The following is an 18,987-nucleotide window of genomic DNA, read 5'->3' as shown; positions in this document are numbered from 1 at the left end:
CTGAGCACTGAAAATCTAATTTGGCCTGACCAGGCAGTGGTACAGTGGATAGAGCATCAAACCGAGACACAGAGGACCCAGGTTTGAAACCCTGAAGTGGCTAAATTGAGAGCAGGCTCATCTGGTTTGAGCAAGCCTCACCAGCTTGACCTCAAGGTCACTGGCTTGAGCAAGAGATCACTGGCTCAGCTGCAGCTCCCTCTCCACCCCGGTCAAGGTACATATAAGGAAGCCATCAATGAACAACTAAGGTGCCACAACAAAAAACTGATGTTTCTCATCTCTCTCCCCTCCTATCTGTTCCTCTCTCTGTCACCGTTACAAGAATAAATAAATACTTTGATGAATATATATATATATATATATATATATATATATATATATATATGGCTATTTTTTGGTATTTTTCTAAGGGAGAAGCAGGGAGGCAGACAGACAGACTCCCACATGTGCCGGACCAGGATCCACCCAGCATGCCCACTAGGGGGTGATGCTATGCCCATCTGGGGCGTTGCTCCATTGCAACCGGTGCCATTCTGGAGGTGGACGCCATGGAGCCATCCTCAGTGTCTGGGGTCAATGGAGCCTTGGCTGTGGGAGGAGAAGAAAGAGATAGAGAGGAAGAAGAGGGGGGAGGAGGGGAGAAGCAGAGGGGCGCTTCTCCTGTGTGCCCTGGCCAGGAATCAAACTCGGGACTTCCACATGCTGGGCTGACGCACTACTACTGAGCGAACCAGCCAGGGCCGCCAAACTATATTTTTAACTAATTTTGATCTTGCTGAGAAAAGATAATGTGTTTAGGAATTCAAGATATTGTGCTATTGAAATACATAAAATAAATATACTATATTATTTTAAAATATAAAGAGGTATCATTTCCCATCATCAAAGCCATCATTTTAAACTGACTCAGTGCATATATTGACTTAAATTTTCACACAAAATTACACATGGTATACTTACCTTATAGGTAATTAATACCTCATGTGCTACTTAAGAAATAGTCTAATAAACAGAAATCACCCAACCCAAAAATTACCTATCTCTACCATCTATGGATTCACAAATGACAAGTTAACTATCAGATTAGGAAAAGTGTTGTTATCAATCAAATGTGGCTTTAGTCTGAAAGCTAGGTTAAGACTGACTCAAATATACTATCACCAGGACAAAGCTGGCTCCACTTCCAGGGAAAAGGTACAAGTGTGAGTTCCCTATCATACTATAAATTACATTGAATTTCATAGTTTTCAGTGGCCTAGAATAGGAATTTAGGGATGGTATTGTTCAACTCAATTACTTTTTAGATGACCTAATACCTTCCAAAAAGCTATACTTTATGTGAGCCTAGCTTTAAAAAATATATATTTATTGAAAGCATTAAATATCTATACTGTCTGACCAAGTTTATAAAATTAATCTATGAAATATTAACCCAGCAATACATATATAAAATCAAGCTTTTAAAAGTTGTCTAGGACATCTGCCTGACCAGGCGGTGGCACAGTGGATAGAGCGTCAGACTGGGATGCAGAAGACCCAGGTACAAGACTCCGAGGTCGCCAGCTTGAGCGCGGGCTCATCTGCTTTGAGCAAAAAGGTCACCAGCTTGACCCAAGGTCATTGGCTCGAGCAAGGGCTTACTCGGTCTGCTTAAGGCCTACGGTCAAGGCACATATGAGAAAGCAATCAATGAACAACTAAGGTGTCAGCCTGACCAGGTGGTGGCGCAGTGGATAGAGCATGGGACTGGGATGTGGAAGACCCAAGTTCCAGACCCCGAGGTCGCCAGCTTGTCGCAGGCTCATCTGGTTTGAGCAAACCTCACCAGCTTGGACCCAAGGTCGCTGGCTCTAGCAAGGGGTTACTCAGTCTGCTGAAAGCCCGCGGTCAAGGCACATATGAGAAAGCAATCAATGAACAACTAAGGTGTTGCAACAAAAAACTGATAATTGAAGCTTCTCATCTCTCTCCGTTCCTGTCTATCTGTCCCTATCTATCCCTCTCTCTGACTCTGTAAAAAAAAAAAAAAAAAAAAAACTAAGGTGTCACAACGAGAAACTGATGATTGATGCTTCTCATCTCTCTCCGTCCCTGTCTGTCTGTCCCTATCTATCACTCTCTCTGTCCCTGTAAAAAAAAAAAAAGTTGTCTAGGACATTTAAGTCAGACTATTGTAGCAGTTGACTTTCTGAGAGTCAATAAATAAATCTTTGAGGAATTTATATTCTCAGTGAAAATAAAATGTGAATCTGAGGATTTATGGTCAACCAATATGATTTAATTATTTATTTAAATGGCAAATCCAGGAAAACAAGATGGCTCTAGAGTAGGCAGACGTTATCAACATCCACCTCCCAGAACCAAAGTAGATTACAAACTAATTTTAAGAACTATCATCTGGAAAAACCAACTTTGGACTAAACTAAGATGATTCTTCAACCAAGGAACACTGAAGAAGCCACACTGAGACTGGTAAGAAAAGCAGAAACACGGAGAGGGCTGCCCAGCTCCCCAGAGTGAACCGAAGCTGGGAGAGACTCCCGTGGCAGGAATTGAGTTTAGCAGAGAAGGGAGGGTCCTGAGCCCCAGGACCAAAGCCCCAGCCCGCAGTCCCAGAACACAAAAGAGGCGTAAGGACACTATTTAGCTGGAAACAAGTCAGGATACTATTTGTGAGAAAGAGTCTGATTTCTCAGACCCAGGATTCTTCTTAAAGGGACAACACAGAACACCTATCTCACAACCAATCACCCGGGGCTCCGGGGGACGAGGAGAGAGGAGAATACCAAATTAGGAGGAAGAGAGTGTAATCTAGGAGACACAGGGAGAAACATTTTGGAAGATAGCCACTCTAACCCCTGGGACAAGTCACTCCCGAAATCTGAAGTGAATATTTCCCCAGGAAATAGCAATACCAGCAAAGTGAAGCAGGAGAGCAGCCAAACAAGCTAACCCTCGCGGCACTCAGAGCAGAGTCGCTTAGAGGGTGGGAGCTTTCGGGGCTACGGTAGTGAGTATTAGGGACTGAGCTGTAGTGCCTGCACCAACGCGGCTGAGGGCTCGCCGGCAGCGGGAGACGGAAGTGCGGTTCTATTGGCAGGGTTGGAGGCCGGCTGGCCACCACTAGGCTCAGGTGTGAGCTCAGTCTTGCCTGGCTGGGGAGGAGGGGGCATGCAAAAGCAGTCAAGCCCAGCTGCCGGCAGCCTGTAATCCAGCCTACGGAAGAAGGGCGGGAACCCTAGAAAGGGTGGAAACCAGCCCCTGAGCAAGGGCGCAGGAGCACGGCCTTGACCTGCCCGTGCAACCCAGGCTTGTGGTCTGACTTCGGAGCCGGTTCCTCCAGTGGCGGTGGAGCCAAAAGCCGAGAACTGGCAGAGTTTCGCTACTGAGCTGAGCATGGGCACGCAGTCCTGCCCAGCCGGTAGAGCCAAGGCTAGCAGCTGTTCCACGAGCGGGCTTGTCCTGCAACAGTGGGACGAAAGCCCAGAAACAGGCAGAGACCCGCAGCTGAGCAAAGGTGCTGCCAGTGCCCTCAGGACCGAGCATAATGTCATCCACAGGTGCGGGACAAAGGCAAAGGCCACCAACGCTTGTGGATCCGAGCACGTGATCACAGCCACTCCTGTGAAGAGAATAGGCGGAGGCAAAGAAATGCAACACAAATAAACCAAGAGAAATCCCCAGAAAAGGACCTAAATGAATCAGATATAACCAAATTACCAGATGCAGAGTTTAAAATAATGATTGTAAGGATGCACAAATATATTAGAACTACAATACATGGTCATTACAAAAACCTAAATAAAGAGATAGCAAATACAAAAAAAGGACATTGAAATAATAAAAAAGAATGAGTAAGAAATAACAAATACAATATCTGAAATAAAGAATACAATGGAAGGAATTAAAAGCAGGATGGATGAAGCGGAGAATCAAATCAGCGAGTTAGACGACACAACAAATAAAGGAACGGAAGTAGAGCAGAAAAAAAAAAGAAACTTAAAAAGTCTGAGGAAACGCTTAGAGAGCTCTGTGACAACATGAAGAGAAATAACATCCACATCATAGGGGTTCCTAAAAAAAGAGAAAGAACAGGGATAGAGACTTTGTTCAATCATATCATAGCTGAAAACTTCCCTCAATTGGGGCAGGAAAACATCTCACATGTTCAGGAAGCACAGAGAATTCTATTAAGGAGAAACCAAAAAAAATCAACACCAAGACACATCATAATTAAAATACCAAAGCTAAGCGATAAAGAGAAAATATAAAAGCTGCTAGAGAAAAAAAGACGATCACCTACAAAGGAGCCCCCATAAGGATGACTTCTGAGTTCTCAACAGAAACACTTGAGGCCAGAAGGGAATGGCAAGAAATATTCAAAGTAATGCAGTACAAGAGCCTACAACCAAGACTACTTTATCCAGAAAGGCTATCATTTAAAATTGAAGGAGAAATAAAAAGTTCTACAGACAAAAAAAAACTCAAGGAATTCACTACAACCAAACCAAGGCTGCAAGAAATGCTAAGGGACCTGTTGTAAACAGATCAAAGGAGAAAAAAAATATAGCACAAGAGGAATACAGTTTTAAAGAATAAAATGGCAATACACAATTAGATAATAATAACAACCTTAAATATAAATGGAATAAATGATCCAATCAAAAGACATAGGGTAGCCCTGGCCGGTTGGCTCAGCGGTAGAGTGTCGGCCTAGTGTGCGGAGGACCCGGGTTCGATTCCCGGCCAGGGCACACAGGAGAAGCGCCCATTTGCTTCTCCACCCCTCTGCCGCACTTTCCTCTCTGTCTCTCTCTTCCCCTCCCGCAGCCAAGGCTCCATTGGAGCAAAGATGGCCCGGGCGCTGGGGATGGCTCTGTGGCCTCTACCTCAGGCACTAGAGTGGCTCTGGTCGCAACATGGCGACGCCCAGGATGGGCAGAGCATCGCCCCCTGGTGGGCAGAGCGTCGCCCCTGGTGGGCGTGCCGGGTGGATCCCGGTCGGGCACATGCGGGAGTCTGTCTGACTGTCTCTCCCCGTTTCCAGCTTCAGAAAAATGAAAAAAAAAAAAAAGACATATGGTAGCTGCGTGGATAAGAAAACAGGACCCATACATATGCTGTCTACAAGAGACACACCTTAAATCAAAAGATGCACACAGACTGAAGATAAAAGGATGGAAAAAATATTTCACGCAAATGGAAATGAAAAAAAAGCTGAGGTAGCAAAACATATCAGACAAAATGGACTTTAAAACAAATACCATAGTTAGAGATAAAGAAGGTCACTACATAATGATAAAGGCAGCAAAACAAAAGGAAGATATAACCGTTATAAATGTCTATGCACCTAATATAGGAGCACCTAAATATATAAAGCAGACTTTGATGGACTTAAAGGGCGAGATCAACAGCAATACAATAAAACTACGGGATTTCAATACCCCATTAACATCATTACACAGATCCTCAAGAAAGAAAATTAACAAGGAAACAGCAGACTTGAAGGACATATTAGATCAACTCGATTTAATAGATATGTTCAGAACCTTTCATCCTAAAACAGCAGAATATACATTCTTTTCAAGCACTCAAGGTACATTCTCTAGAATAGACCACATGTTAGGGCACAAAAACGGTCTCAACGAATTTAAGAAGATTGAAATCATATCAAGCACTTTCTCTGATCACAATGGCATTAAACTAGAAATCAACCACAACAGAAAAACTGAAAAACATTCGAACACTTGGAAATAAATAGCATGTTATTAAATAACGAATGGGTTAACAATGAGATCAAAGAAGAAATTTAAAAATTCCTAGAAACAAACGATAATGAGCATACATCAACTCAAAATTTATGGGACACAACAAAAGCACAACAGCAGTCCTGAGAAAGAAGTTTATAGCGTTACCGGCACACCTCAAGAAGCTAGAAAAAGCTCAAATAAACAACTTGACCCTACATCTAAAAGAACTAGAAAAAGAACAGCAAGTAAAGCCCAAATGTAGTAGAAGGAAGGAAATAATAAAGATCAGAGCAGAAATAAATGACATAGAGGCTAAAGAAACAATACAGAGGATCAATGAAAACAGGAGCTGGTTCTTTGAAAAGGAAAACAAGATCGATGTACCTTTAACCAGACTCACCAAGAAAAAAAGAGAGAGGACTCAAATAAATAAAATTAGAAACGAGAGTGGAGAAATAACAACTGACACAACAGAAATACAAAATATTGTAAGAAAATACTATGAAGAACTGTATGCCAAAAACTAGACAACCTAGATGAAATGGAAAAATTCCTTGAAACATATAATCTTCCAAAAATCAATCAGGAAAGAAAAAGATGGCAGCGGAATAGGCGAACGCAGAGATGCCCAGTTCTCACCACCAAACTGGAATACAAATCAATTTAGGAAAAATCAGTATGAAAAACCAAATCTGAACTGCAAGAACAGCTCTCAAAAAACCAAGGAGCAAAAAAGAAAGCCACAAAAAACCTGGTAAGGAGCGCCTGAGTGTCCCCTGCTTACAGGAACGGGGGGAAGGGGGGGAGGCTGAGAGCCCAGATGGGATCTCACACAAGGGAAAAGAGCAGGAACTACTGCTCACAGCCACTTGCTGGTTACCAAGGAGTGAGGTGTGTTGAAAAGACCAGCTTATATCCCAAGTGGAAAGGAAAGAGAGAGAGACAGACTGAGAGGGGCTAGGAATGAAGGAGATGACCCAAAAAACCTGACTCATCCGTGCTGAAGGTGGCCATAGCTGGGGGAGGGACTGAACCTTTCACAAAACAGAGCTGAATTGCTTCTGGATCAGAGATCTCCGGACATCTATCCAGCTCCAATCAGCCCAACAAGACACAGCTGAAAACAAGAAGTGGGGAGGAGGGGCAGTAACTCAGGTCTCCATGGAGACCTGAGATACACCTCCCCCTACTGAAGCTGAGAAAACACCCTGCCCCCAGGGAGATTAGTTGGCTAAAAAGACCTTCAGAGACTCAGGTTACACCCATCGCATTCCTGGATACAATTTCAAGGAAGCACTCTGCTGAGATCAGTAAACAAGACTACCACCTGTTAAGAACACAAACAAATCAAGACTTCAAAGCAGCCCAAATCCGAAAGTGGATTACAAATAACAGCTGATACCAACCCAAGAAGACATAGAAATAACACAACTGAAAACTGGAGGCAGACAACACCAAGCCTAGACTCAACCAACTCTACAAATAAAACACCCAAAAACAGACAATGAGAAGACAAAGAAGTGCAATCCAAATGAAACCACAAGAGATACCTTCAGGAGATGAACTGAGTGATATGGAAATAAACAAACTTCCAGATGCGGAGTTCAAAATAATGATTGTAAGGATGCTTAGGGATCTTAGAACAACAATGGATGGTCACTATGAACACCTAAATAAAGAAATAGCAAGTATAAAAAAGAATCAGTCAGAGATGACAAATACAATATCAAAAATAAAGAACACAATGGAAGGAATTAAAAACAGGATAAATAGAGCTGAGGATCGAATCAGCGAGTTGGAAGACAACTTGAATGAAGGCATGAAAGCAGAAAAGAAAAGAGAAAAGACATTCAAAAAGTCGGAGGAAACTCTTAGCTCTGTGACAACATGAAGAGAAACAACATCCATATAATAGGGGTTCCTAAAGAAGAAGAAAAAGAACAAGGGATAGAGACTTTGTTCAATCATATCATAGCTGAAAACTTCCCTAAATTAATGCAAGAGAAACTCTCACAAGTCCAAGAAGCACAGAGGACTCCATTAAAGAGAAACCCAAAGAAACCTACACCAAGACACATCATAATTAAAATACCAAAGCTAAGCGATAAAGAGAAAATATTAAAAGCTACAAGAGAAAAAAAAGTTATCACCTACAAAGGAGCCCCCATAAAGATGACATATGACTTCTCAACAGAAACACTTGAGGCCAAAAGGGAATGGCAAGAAATATTCAAAGTAATGCACAACAAGAACCTACAACCAAGAATACTTTATCCAGCAAGGCTATCGTTTAAAATCGAAGGAGAAATAAAAAGCTTCCCACACAAAAAACAATTCAAGAAATTCATTACAACCAAACCAATGCTGCAGGAAATGTTAAGGGGCCTGTTGTAAACAGATCAAAGTGGGAAAAGAATATAGCAAAAAAGGAATACACGTTTAAAGATTAAAATGGCAATAAACAACTACATATCAATAGTAACCTTAAATGTAAATGGATTAAATGATCCAATCAAAAGAAATAGGGTAGCTGCATGGATAAGAAAACAGGACCCATACATATGCTGTCTACAAGAGACACACCTTAGAACAAAAGATACACATAGATTGAAGGTAAAAGGATGGAAAAAAACATTTCATGCAAATGGAAATGAAAAAAAAGCTGGGGTAGCAATACTTATATCAGACAAACTGGACTTTAAAACAAAGGATATAGTAAGAGATAAAGAAGGCCACTACATAATGATAAACGGAGTAATCCAACAGGAAGATATAACTATTATAAATATCTACGCACCTAATATAGGAGCACCCAAATATATAAAGCAGACTTTGATGGATTTAAAGGGCGAGATCAACAACAATACTATAATAGTAGGGGATTTCAATACCCCACTAACATCACTAGATAGTTCCTCAAGAAAGAAAATTAACACAGAAACAGCAGACTTATTGGAAACACTAGATCAACTCAATTTAATAGATATCTTCAGAACCTTTCACCCTAAAGCAGCAGAATATACATTCTTTTCAAGCGCTCATGGTACATTCTCTAGGATAGACCACACTTTAGGTCACAAAAGTGCTCTCAACAAATTTAAGAAGACTGAAATCATATCAAGGACTTTCTCTGATCACAACGGCATAAAATTAGAAATAAACCACAACAGAAAAGCTCAAAAATTCTCAAACACATGAAAACTAAATAGCAGGTTGTTAAATAATGAATGGATTAAGAATGAGATCAAATAATAAATTTAAAAATTCCTAGAAACGAATGACAATGAGCATACAACAACTCAAAATTTATGGGATACAGCAAAAGCAGTACTGAGAGGGAAGTTCATAGCACTACAGGCACACTTTCAGAAGCTAGAAAAACCTCAAATAAACAACTTAACCCTGCATCTAAAAGAATTAGAAAAAGAACAGCAAGTAAAGCCCAAATGTAGTAGAAGGAAGGAAATAATAAAGATCAGAGCAGAAATAAATGACATAGAGGCTAAAGAAACAATACAGAGGATCAATGAAACCAGGAGCTGGTTCTTTGAAAAGGTAAACAAGATTGATGAACCTTTAACTACACTCAACAAGAAAAAGAGAGAGAGGACTCAAATAAATAAAATTAGAAATGAGAGAGGAGAAATAACAACTGACACAACAGAAATACAAAATATTGTAAGAAAGTACTATGAAGAACTGTATGCCAAAAAACTAGACAACCTAGATGAAATGGACAAATTCCTTGAAACATACAATCTTCCAAAAATCAGTGTGGAAGAATCAGAAAACCTAAACAGATTGATTACAACAAATGAGATCGAAACAGTTATCAAAAAACTCCCAACAAACAAAAGTCCGGGGCCCAATGGCTTCACAACGAAATTCTATCAAATATTCAAAGAAGAACTAACTCCTATCCTTCTCAAACTATTTCAAAAAATTCAAGAGGAAGGAAGACTTCCAAGCTCCTTTTATGAGGCAAGCATAATTCTGATTACAAAACCAGGAAAAGACAACACAAAGAAAGAAAATTATAGGCCAATATCTCTGATGAATATAGATGCTAAAATCCTCAACAAAATATTAGCAAACCAGATACAACAACATATGAAAAAAATCATACACCATGATCAAGTGGGATTTATTCTGGGGAGGCAAGGATGGTACAATATTTGTAAATCAATCAATGTGATTCATCACATAAACAAAAAGAAGGAGAAAAACCATATGATAATTTCAATAGATGCAGAAAGAGCATTTGATAAAATCCAGCACCCATTCATGATCAAAACTCTCAGCAAAGTGGGAATACAGGGAACATACCTCAACATGATAAAAGCCATCTATGACAAACCCACAGCCAACATCATACTCAATGGGCAAAAATTAAAAGCAATCCCCTTAAGATCAGGAACAAGGCAGGGGTGCCCCCTTTCACCACTCTTATTTAACATAGTCCTGGAAGTCCTAGCCACAGCAATCAGACAAGAAGAAGAAATAAAAGGCATTCAAGTTGGAAAAGAAGAAGTAAAACTATTTGCAGATGATATAATATTGTATATAGAAAACCCTAAAGTCTCAGTCAAAAAACTACTGGACCTGACAATTGAATTCAGCAAAGTGGCAGGATATAAAATCAATACTCAGAAATCAGAGGCATTTTTATACACCAACAATGAACAGTCAGAAAGAGAAATTAAGGAAACAATCCCCTTCACAATTACAACCAAAAAAATAAAGTACCTAGGAGTACATTTAACCAAGGACACTAAAGACTTGTACTCAGAAAATTACAAAGCATTGATAAAAGAAATTAAGGAAGATACAAACAAGTGGAAGCATATACCATCCTCATGGTTAGGAAGAATAAACATCATTAAAATGTCTATATTACCCAAAGCAATTTATAAATTCAATGCAATACCAATTAAAATACCAATGACATACTTCAAAGATATAGACCACATATTCCAAAATTTTATATGGAACCAAAAGAGAACACGAAGAGCCTCAGCAATCTTGAAAAGGAAGAATAAAGCGAGAGGTATCACACTTCCGGATATCAAGTTATATTATAAGGCCATTGTACTCAAAACAGCCTTGTACTGGCATAAGAACAGGCATGCAGATCAATGGAACAGAACTGAGAACCCAGAAAGAAACCCACACTTTTATCAACAACTGAATTTGACAAAGGAGTTAAGAGCATACATTGGAGTAAAGACAGCCTCTTCAACAAATGGCGTTGGGAAAATTGGACAGCTACCTTCAAAAAAATGAAACTAGACCACCAACTTACACCACTCACAAAAGTAAACTCAAAATGGATAAAAGACTTAAATGTAAGCCGTAAAACTATAAGCATCTTAGAAGAAAACATAGGCAGTAAGCTCTCTGACATCTCTCACAGCAATATATTTGCTGATTTGTCTCCACAGGCAAGTGAAATAAAAGACAGGATAAACAAATGGGACTTTATCAAACTAAAAAGCTTCTGCACAGCTAAAGACAATAAGAACAGAATAAAGAGACAAACTATACAATGGGAGAATATATTTGACAATGTGTCTGATAAGGGGTTAATAACCATAATTTATAAAGAACTTGTAAAACTTAATACCAGGAAGACAAACAATCCAATCCAAAAATGGGCAAAAGAAATGAATAGATACTTCTCCAAAGAGGATACACAGATGGCCAATAGGCATATGAAAAAATGCTCCACATCACTAATTATTAGAGAAACGCAAATTAAAACCACAATGAGATATCACCTCACACCAGTCAGAATGGCGCTCATCAACAAAACAACACAGAATAAGTGCTGGCGAGGATGTGGAGAAAAGGGAACCCTCCTACACTGCTGGTGGGAATGCAGACTGGTGCAGCCACTGTGGAAAACAGTATGGAGATTCCTCAAGAAATTAAAAATTGAACTGCCTTTTGACCCAGCTTTACCACTGTTAGGAATATACCCCAAGAACACCATAGCACTGTTTGAAAAGAAGAAATGCACCCCCATGTTTCTGGCAGAATTGTTCACAATAGCAAAGATCTGGAAACAGCCCAAGTGTCCATCAGAGGATGAATGGATTAAAAAGCTTTTGTATATATATACTATGGAATACTACTCAGGCATAAGAAATGATGACATTGGATCTTTTACAACAACATGGATGCGCCTTGATAACATTATACTGAGCGAAATAAGTAAATCAGAAAGAACTAAGAACTATATGATTCCACACATAGGTGGGACATAAAAATGAGACTCAGAGACATGTACAACAGTGTTGGGGTTACAGGGTGGGGGGGAAGAGAGGGAGGGGGTTGGGGAAGGGGAGGGGCACAAAGAAAACCAGTTAGAAGGTGACAGAAGACAATTTTATCAATGTCACCCCATCAAAATTAATCAAAAAAAAATAAAAATAAAAATAAATGGCAAATCCAACTGATGCTAATCAACAGGAGGTAATCAGTAATCAATAGGGAATAAATTTCAGTAAGATAAAAACTTGTGTTCAATGCATCCTTCTCTTTTTGTGCCATTTTCTTCCCAACTAGAACACAACTGGGAGCAAGTCTCAGTGGTATGCAAAACTTAGAAAGTCTAATTGAGATACAGTTCAAAAAAATCCTAATACATGCATTCTACAGTTTCAGTTAAACATGTTATATTGGGTCGAAATATCCTGTCCAGTTTATGACATCTAGGATTGTTCTGTTATCAGAGGGACCTAATGGATGGCCAGTGAGATGGCCAACCTGAGAAGATAGTCCTCCTTTTTCTGTACTTTTCTTGATATTCTCTGGGAATTGTCAGGAGCTGACCTGGGTTTCAAAAGTAAATCTCCAATTGAACAGAATTCAATTCCCATAAACTCCCCAAGAAATGTAAATAAAAATTTCACATATCTCAAATGTGGTTCTTGGATGAGGACTGGAAGGGAATAAGAAAGGAAAGCTTATTTGATAAGGAGCTATAATTATAGTTGTCCCATTTAAAGTCGTAATTATTGTGCAAAAAATTAGATTTACATATTTTAATTATAGATTATCAAGTCTTCATGACTACACTCAGTAAAATTATACTTTCATGGAGTGTATACTAAACAAGGACGAACATCTAACTCCAAAGAAATAATTCAGTAAATACAACTCCCATTGCTTTATACAGGATGTGACTCGTCCCTTCAGCTGTGGTGAAAGGCATGGTTGGGGTATAGGATGAGGAGCTAGGGACGCTTTTATCCTCTTTTAATATAGAATTTGTGGCCCCATTAAGTCAGTTGTGTCACCATTTCCTTGTTTATAAAACTTATAGGTCTTCAGAATACTTATTTTCCCTTTTGGGACATGAAGTTTATTCATTCCCTGTTTAGAAAACAATATTTTAAACATTAATTATGTTTAAGAAACAGGTATAATAATTATGGTTTAAAACAAAATAAACTAATGGAGAAAAACTTAAGTAATTCCTTTGTTATAGCATGTGATTTTTAACCATATTCCTTCAATCAAAAAACAAATATGAAGCTATTTATGTTCCAAACCTTAAATAAGACCAATAGCTACATCTTATTAATTCAATCTTCCTAACCATCAATATTTAAAATAGATAAAATATCAACAACTAAGAAAAGTCTTAATTTTATATTCATCTTTTATTATTTACAATAAAATATTAAGTGTGAAACTACTGTATATATGAATGTATCACTGTAAACTCACAATTTGGGTGGTTCCAATAAAGGTCATTATTGAAAGTGAATGAATTAGCTTCAGAAAGAAAATAATGATTTCTATTATGATGAAATCCATCCATTAGCATTTGAAACAAATCTATATTTCAAATGCTTTAAAAAAACAGTTATTAAAGCACTGAATTATTCCCAGTTGCTATGCTTCACTTTGCAAAGTCAGTATGGAAACAAATTCAGCCTTTCAGATTAAATAACTTTGAAACAAAAAAGTTTAGCAACTATGTAGTAAAATATTTTTAATTTCATCATTAACAAAAAATAGGCAGAAATAGTTTTATAAATAATTTCTTGTCTTTTATATCGGGAATTTTTATCTATGTTCCGTTGCAGTTAAGACACTCAAAAAGATCTTGTTTTTCTGACTTTGTACAATAAGATCATGTGACCTTTTTGACATTTTTTAAGAAACCACATGCACCTGGGGTTGTGTTAAATGTCAGACCCTTATCTCTCTGTAAAACAAATTATCTAAATTCTTTCAACCTGTTGAAGGCATTTAAAACCACAGAAGAGGAGACAAAAATGTATTTCAATTGTTTTAAGGAAGTACATGGTCAAATATACCATGTTTTTCACATTCATACTAAAAGGTATCCCCTAAAAATGTTGTTTTTGAATGTTTTTAAGAATGCTTTTGAAATAAACGCTTCACTGTTATAATGAAGCATTAGCTCTCTTTGCCCTGAATGCAATATAGGTCTACATTGAATGAATATAAAGAGAGTGCTTGGGGCACTATCCAGTGACTACTACTAGAAATTACTTTGTAATGCAATAAGAAACGTTTGTTTGTTGTGTTGTTCATGGTAGTAAGTACTCAATTTTTTTTGTTACCAAATCATTAAAAATTCAAAAAGCAAGAATTATTTCCCTTCATTTTATTTGTAGGGACATGTACTAATGTAATCAAGTATGATTTACTACATTTAAAAAAATCTTTGGTTATGTATGTCCTCAGAGAAAAAGTTTAAATGAAGGCATTTGTTTCTTTAGTTTTTCATCAGCCACCTCTCCCTTGGGGATCTCAACTTCCCCTATTGCTTCACCTTTCACCTTTCTGTAAATGACTCTCACATTAATATTTCAGCTTCTACCTGAAGCCCTAACTTTTTCACTTGCCCTAAAGACACGTCAGAACTTTAAACTCTACAAGTTCCACACGATCATCGCTCCACAAATATGCCCTCATTTATTCTTCTCTCTGAATTCTTTATCTTAGCCATTCCACTCTGCCAGAAGAACTATTTGGGTTTTTTTCAACTACTATCACCACTGCCTTTGTCCACAAGCTTTAATCCACACTAACACGGAAGAGTTCAGCAACCTCCTTACAGGCCACAACCATTTCACCTCTATCTCCTCTACTTTTACCCTACAGATTACAGCTAAAGTCATCTTCCTAAAAGACATCCTTTATCTCTTACTCTCCTGCTCAATTTTTTTGAAGGTTTTAGAATAAAAGACTTACGGAACAGTCCAAACCCCTCCATTTAGCTCTGAAACCATCAGTGTCTTGGTACCCTGGCAGTCCCTCTCACAACCTCCATCTTGGCCCAGAGGGAGTGCACTCACTCTCCTGACTTCCACATCTTAGGCTGGTCCATCTTTAAACTTCTGATCATCTAACTTCCTCTGCAGCAAGAATCCATTGCCAATGAGCCTACGTCCTTACCTAATTTCTTCACGCTTCAAAGCTCAGTCAAAAGATACTGCAATATTTGCCAGGAAGCTTTGCTGATACTTTCTCCCCCACAAGTATTAACCTCTGCCTTCCTTGACCCCAACAGCACCTTATAGCAATGAGCTTTCTGCCTTAATTATAGTTATTTATATCTCCAGTTTATTTCCTTTATTAAACTTATTTTGAAAAGGTTCCGTGTTTTGTCATTCCATTCTTCCATATGAATATAATGTGAAAAAGTTTGCAATACTCTATTCCAATTTTAATCTATAATTAAAATATATAATGTAACGCAAAATAGGGTTTAAACATAATTATCCCCAGGCTACACACTTCTTTATCTAATAAGGAAAAATCTCAGAGGTAATAGTAAGAGTTATTTCTATTTATAATATATTATCTGTATATTGTATTGTGTGTTCACCACTCCAAGTCAAGTCTCTTCCCATCACCATTTGTCCCCCTCTGCCTCTTCTACCTCCCTCCACCCCCTTTTCCTCTTGTAATCACCATATTGTTGTGTCGGAGTTTTCTTCTTCACTTAATTCCTTACCTTTTTTTCTTTTTAAATCAGGCATTTATAAACAAGAATGCATACCTTAATTAAATAGTTTCAAACAGTAGAGTAAGTCATCACATTGCCACTAGCAGCAGCAAAGAAGAAAACAGGGACGGTGATGCAGGTGCTCCTGATGAACAGAGCTGTGCTCTTTTTCTCAATTGAAAAAATAATGACCTGACCTGTGGTGGCGCAGTGGATAAGACATCAACCTGGAACACTGAGGCTACTGGCTCAAAACCTTGGGCTTGTCTGGTCAAGTAGCTGCCCAGAAACAACAACTATGAGTTGATGCTTCCTGCCCCCATTTCTCTCTCTCCTCTTGCTAAAATCAACAAATAAAATCTTAAAAGAAAAAAAAATGTCCTTTGTAAGTCATGACTTTAAATAAAAACAAGCTTCCTCTGGAGCCCATGAACCTGGGAGATATGGTGAGCTTATTGCCCACAGAGCAGGAATACCTTCACCTTTTCACCCAGCCGCCCAATCATTTTTAACCTAAGTCAATGTTTCCCCAAAAAAACTTGGAATTAATCCTTCTTCTGTATCAGAGGAGAAGGTAATGACTGTGACTTTTTCTTTTTGTATATCTAGTCCAATCATTAAGAAATGAATCTAGTGAAACCTATTTAATTTTATTAATCAATGTTACCCCAAAAATTCATTTAAAAAACACTAAAATTAGACTGACTGGTGGAGAGAGCATCAACCTAGGACACTGAGGACCGAGGTTTGAAACCCTAAGGTTGCCAGTTTGAGTACAGGTTTACTGGCTTGAGCATGGGATCACAGACATGACCCCATGGTCACTGGATTGAGCCCAAAGTCACTGACTTGAGCAAGGGGTCACTGGCTCAGCCTGAGCCCCTCAAGTAAAGCACATACGAGAGGCAATCACTGAACAACTAAAGTGACACAACTATGAGTTGATGCTTCTTTTCTCTCGCCCTTCCTGTCTATCTGTCTTTCTCTCTCAAAAGAAAACAAACAAAATAAACCCCACTGAAATTAAAAAAGAAAGAAATTCAGGAATTAGTTTCTATTCATCAAAGAATAAGTATAATTAACATAAAAGTAGCAAAAATCACAAGGATGCTTTCATCATTGTTTACTAAATTTCAAGTTTTACAATAATTTAGGCTTATTTCATTTTTCTGCCAAGATTTACAGCTTTTCTCCTCAAAGGAGGCAGGAGTTTCCCACCCCCACTTAACTTGACCTTCTTACTTGAGACTTCAGCATCCAACTTGCAGTAGTTCAGATTTATAATCACCCTCAAAACTTGCAGTTTCTAATATAGCAAACAGACCTTATAAATAACCAGGAATGCTTCCTTTGATGTTAATGTCATTATAACTTAATGTCTCTAATAATTTTTCCCAGTGATAAAGCAGGAAAAGTCTCTGCCTTATTAGGAAAGTGTGTGGGTGGCATCAATAGTCAAAAACTCAAATATTAAATGCATAGTCCTGTGGTAACTTTGTAATCCTTAATCTAGGAAAAATATCAGATTACTCAGTTGAAATACCAGTAGGTTAACTAAAATAAGAAAAATCTATCTGGTTTAATTTTGCAATTAATCTTATAATTAAGATAAACTTTAAAGTTGAAAAGAATACATAGAATTCAAATAGGATAAAAATGATGGGCCTTTTTACAGTCTCTTGATGTTAAAAAAATTATAACTATTTGGAATGTTCATGGAAAATATCATTACAGGCTATAAATATATAATAAAATTACCTATAGTATATGACATAATCTCTATTTTAGCTTTTAAGAAAATCCTATTGGCCCGTGTAGTTAGGAGGAAGAAAAAAAAAACAGCACCATTCATCCTGCTCCAAAATAAACACTACATACAAACACTAACTCAAAATGATTTTAGATCTAAATGCAAGCACTAAAACTCTAAAACTTTTAGAAAAAATATAACTGCAAATCTTTATATACTTAATTTAGTTTGTTTTTAGGCAATGGTTTCATAGGTATGACACCAAAAGCAGAAGCAATTAAAGAAAAAATTGGGCCTGGCCTGTCGTGCTGCAGTAAAGTGTCAACCTGGAATGCTGTGTTTGAAACCCCAGGCTTGCCCCGTCAAGGCTTATACAAGAAACAACTACTATGAGTTGATGCTTCCTGCTCCTTCCCCCCCTTTCTCTTTCTCTAAATCAATAAATAAATCTTTTTTTTTTTTAAGACAGAGGCAGAGATAGACTCCCTCATGTGCCCCAAGAAGGATCTACCTGGAAAGCCCCCTACCAAGGGATGCTCAGCTCTTCTGAGCCACTGTTCCATTGCTCAGCAACCAAGCTATTTTGGCACCTGAGGCAAGGCCATGAAGCCATCCTCAGCACCCAGGCCATTCAAGACATGGATGCAGGAGGGAAAGAGAGAGAAAAAAAGAGAGAGAGAAGGAGAAGGGGTAGAGAAGTAGATGGTAGATTCTCCTGTGTGCCCTGACCAGAAATTGAACCTGGGACTTTCACACCCAGGTCAATGCTCTACCACTGAGCCAACTGGCCAGGGCCAATAAATAAAATATTTTTAGAAATTGGATACATCAAACTTATTCAAAATTTGTGTTTTAAAACATACCAAGAAAGGTAAAAGGATATAGAATGGATAGAAAAGAAGAGTTGCAAATCATATCTAACAAATCTATTAACTAGGATAAAGAAATCTTACAACTCAACAATAAATAGACAACCGCATTAAAAAGTGTGCCCAGGCCCTGGCCTGTTGGCTCAGCGGTAGAGCGTCGGCCTGGCGTGCAGGGGACCCGGGTTCGATTCCCGGCCAGGGCACATAGGAGAAGTGCCCATTTGCTTCTCCACCCCGCCCTTTCCTCTCTGTCTCTCTCTTCCCCTCCCACAGCCAAGGCTCCATTGGAGCAAAGATGGCCCGGGTGCTGGGGATGGCTCCTTGGCCTCTGCCCCAGGCGCTGGAGTGGCTCTGGTCGCGGCTCTGGTCACGGCAGAGTGACGCCCCGGAGGGGCAGAGCATCGCCCCCTGGTGGGCAGAGCGTCGCCCCTGGTGGGCGTGCCGGGTGGATCCCGGTCGGGCGCATGCGGGAGTCTGTCTGACTGTCTCTCCCCGTTTCCAGCTTCAGAAAAATACAAAAAATAAAAATAAAAAATAAAATGAAATAAAAAGTGTGCCCAGATGTGTAGAGCACTGGCCCCAGATGGAGATTGCTGGGTGGATCCCAGTCGGGGCACATGTGAG

General features: G+C 38.9%; 1 protein-coding gene across 6 annotated transcripts in view; it reads right to left on the bottom strand.

The window, feature by feature from the left end:
• IFT80 (intraflagellar transport 80) overlaps positions 1 to 18,987 on the bottom strand; it is a 276,992-nt gene that overhangs the window by 129,629 nt on the left and 128,376 nt on the right. The window lies entirely within an intron of this gene.

The sequence above is a fragment of the Saccopteryx bilineata genome, chromosome 8 (genome assembly GCF_036850765.1).
Source record: "Saccopteryx bilineata isolate mSacBil1 chromosome 8, mSacBil1_pri_phased_curated, whole genome shotgun sequence".
Classification (NCBI taxonomy): Eukaryota; Metazoa; Chordata; class Mammalia; order Chiroptera; family Emballonuridae; genus Saccopteryx; species Saccopteryx bilineata.
The sequence above is the reverse complement of the archived record's forward strand: the minus strand, read 5'-3'. Positions and strand labels throughout refer to the sequence as shown.